Below are 3,089 nucleotides of genomic sequence, written 5' to 3' on the forward strand. Positions count from 1 at the left end.
CCTTCACCTAGAGAGAAAAACCTCATACTATTTGCCACAAAAAGTGAGATGAGAGAAGTGTGTGAGAACCCATAAAGTGTGATGCACTTTGTCCTTGTGTGCAAGGATGGGGAACTTAAACTAACACCTCTCACGAGCTACCTTTAGTGTTTCAATCTCTTCTGCAGGAATTCCAAGATGTTTTCCCCGATGAGCTACCTCCGGGTCTACCTCCTCTACGAGGCATTGAGCATCGAATCGACCTCATCCCCGGAGCACCACTTCCAAACAAAGCTCCATACCATGTCAATCCCAAAGAAACCAAGGAGATTCAACGGCAAGTACAACAACTCATCGACAATGGTCATGTACGTGAAAGCTTAAACCCTTTGTCGTTCCGGTTATACTTGTGCCTAAGCCCGATGGAAGTTTCCGCTTGTGTTCCGATTGTAAACCTATAAATGCTATTACCGTTCGCTATAGGCATCCCATTCCTCGCTTAGATGATATGCTTGATGAACTTAGTGGAGCAAACTTTTTCTCAAAAATTGATCTTAAAAGTGGCTATTATCAAATCCGCATTCAAGAGGGTGATGAATGGAAAACTGCTTTCAAAACCAAATTTGGCTTATATGAGTGGTTAGTTATGCCTATGGGTTTATCGGAGGCTCCCGGTACTTTCGTGCGTCTTATGCATCATGTGCTTCGCCCTTATATTAGAGTCTTTGTTGTGGTTTACTTCGATGATATTCTTGTGTTTAGCAAAACCATGAAAGAACATCTTAATCATGTTAGGGCTGTTTTGCAAACCCTTCGCAAGGAAAGTCTTTATGCAAACATGAAAAAGTGCACATTTGGTGTTGACAAAGTGGTTTTCTTGGGTTTTGTTGTATCATCCAAGGGTGTTCATGTTGATGAATCTAAAATTGAAGCAATTAAAACTTGGCCCCAACCCACCAATTTGAAACAAGTGCGTAGTTTTCTTGGTCTTGCGGGTTTTTATCGTCGCTTTGTGAAAGATTTTAGCACTATTGCCACTCCTTTGCATGCCTTGAGCAAGAAGAATGCTCCTTTTGTTTGGGGATCTTTGCAATCCACCGCTTTTGATGAGCTCAAGTCTTTGCTTACTCATGCTCCGATTCTTGCTTTGCCCAATTTTGACAAAACTTTTGAGGTTCATTGTGATGCAAGTGGTACCAGAATTGGCGGAGTTTTTATGCAAGAAAATGAGCCATTGCATATTTTAGTGAAAAACTCTCCGGTGCTCAAATTAACTATCCCATCTATGACAAAGAATTGTATGCTTTAGTGCGTGTGCTACATGTTTGGGAACATTATCTTAGACCTCATAAGTTTGTCATACATACCGATCATGAAATGCTTAAGTACTTGAAAGGTCAAACTAAGTTGAACAAGCGTCATGCCAAATGGAGTGAATTTATTGAATCTTTCCCCTATGTGATCAAGTACATTAAGGGTAAGGAGAATGTAGTTGCGGATGCGCTTTCACGCATATGCACGCTTGTCACTAAACTTGAGTTGAATGTTATTGGTTTTGAGCACATCAAAGACTTGTATGCTAATGATCCATCTTTTGCTATTCCTTATGCTAAGTGTTTGACGCATACTTCTTGGGAACAATATTATATCAAGGATGCTTATCTTATGAAAGCTAACAAACTATGCATTCCCGAGTCTTCTCTTCGTTTGCTACTTTTGCAAGAGGCTCATGGAGGCGGACTCATGGGACACTTTGGAAGAGATAAGACATTCGCCACGCTCTCCAAGAACTACTTTTGGCCCAAGATGTTTCAAGACGTCTCACGCTTCACCACCCGATGCTCTACATGTCGCAAAGCTAAGTCTAAAGCTCAATCCCATGGTCTTTACATGCCTCTTCCTATTCCTTATCAACCTTGGGAAGACATTAGCATGGATTTTGTACTTGGTTTGCCTAGAACTCAAAATGGCAAGGATTCTGTGTTTGTTGTTGTGGACCGATTTTCTAAGATGGCACATTTCATTCCTTGCAACAAGATAGACGATGCTTCACACATTGCAAATCTCTTTTGTAGGGAAATCTTGCGACTCCATGGAGTACCAAATACAATTGTCTCCGATCGTGACGTCAAGTTCTTGAGTTACTTTTGGAAGACCCTATGCGCCAAGCTCGAAATCAAGCTCTTGTTCTCATCCGCATACCATCCTCAAACCGACGGCTAAACGGAGGTGACGAACCGGACTCTCTCCACTCTACCTCGTGTGTTGATCAAGAAGAACATCAAGGAGCAGGAAGCATGTCTACCCATCACCGAGTACGCCTACAACCGTGCAAGACATTCGACTACCGGCAAGTCCCCCTTCGAGGCCGTCTACGGCTTCAACCCATTGTCACCATTGGGCATTCTACCGCTTCCTCTACAAGAGTGCACCAACACGGATGCGAGTGCACGGGCAAGCTACATCAAGAAGATGCATGAGGATACAAGGCACACCATCGAGCACCAAGTACAACGACTAGCGACCAAGCTCAACGTCAACAAGAAACCCATGATCTTCAACATTGGCGATCTCGTGTGGCTACACCTTTGAAAGGACCTCTCCCCCAACGAACGCAAGTCCAAACTTCTCCCTCGAGCCGATGGACCCTTCAAGGTGCTAGCACGCTACAACGACAACGCCTACAATATAGACCTACCACGAGGTAAGTACAATGTGAGCGACATCTTCAACGTCAAGGACCTCGCGCCATACCATGGAGATGAAGCTTTTGATCCGAGGTCGGATCTTTCCCAAGGGGGGGATGATGCGGAGCATCCCTCGCTCATCCCCATGGAAGTACCTACATCTCCCTCAACACCACTTGGACCCATGACAAGAGCTAGAGCAAAGGCTATCGAAGATAAGGTGAACTCGCTCCTCTCCGAACTTCCTCTCTCTACTCACGAAACTTGGCTACTACCTCATATGGACACTCTGTGTGTGATCAGGTACTTGGAGGAGAGCCACGGGACAACTACACCCAATGGCCAAGGTGGCAAGGACGCCAAACATGGACATCAAGAAGAAGAGCCGTTTGTGAAGCTACAGGCACCGGACGACCGGCCGGT

This window comes from Triticum aestivum, chromosome 3B, assembly GCF_018294505.1.
Source record: "Triticum aestivum cultivar Chinese Spring chromosome 3B, IWGSC CS RefSeq v2.1, whole genome shotgun sequence".
Classification (NCBI taxonomy): domain Eukaryota; kingdom Viridiplantae; phylum Streptophyta; class Magnoliopsida; order Poales; family Poaceae; genus Triticum; species Triticum aestivum.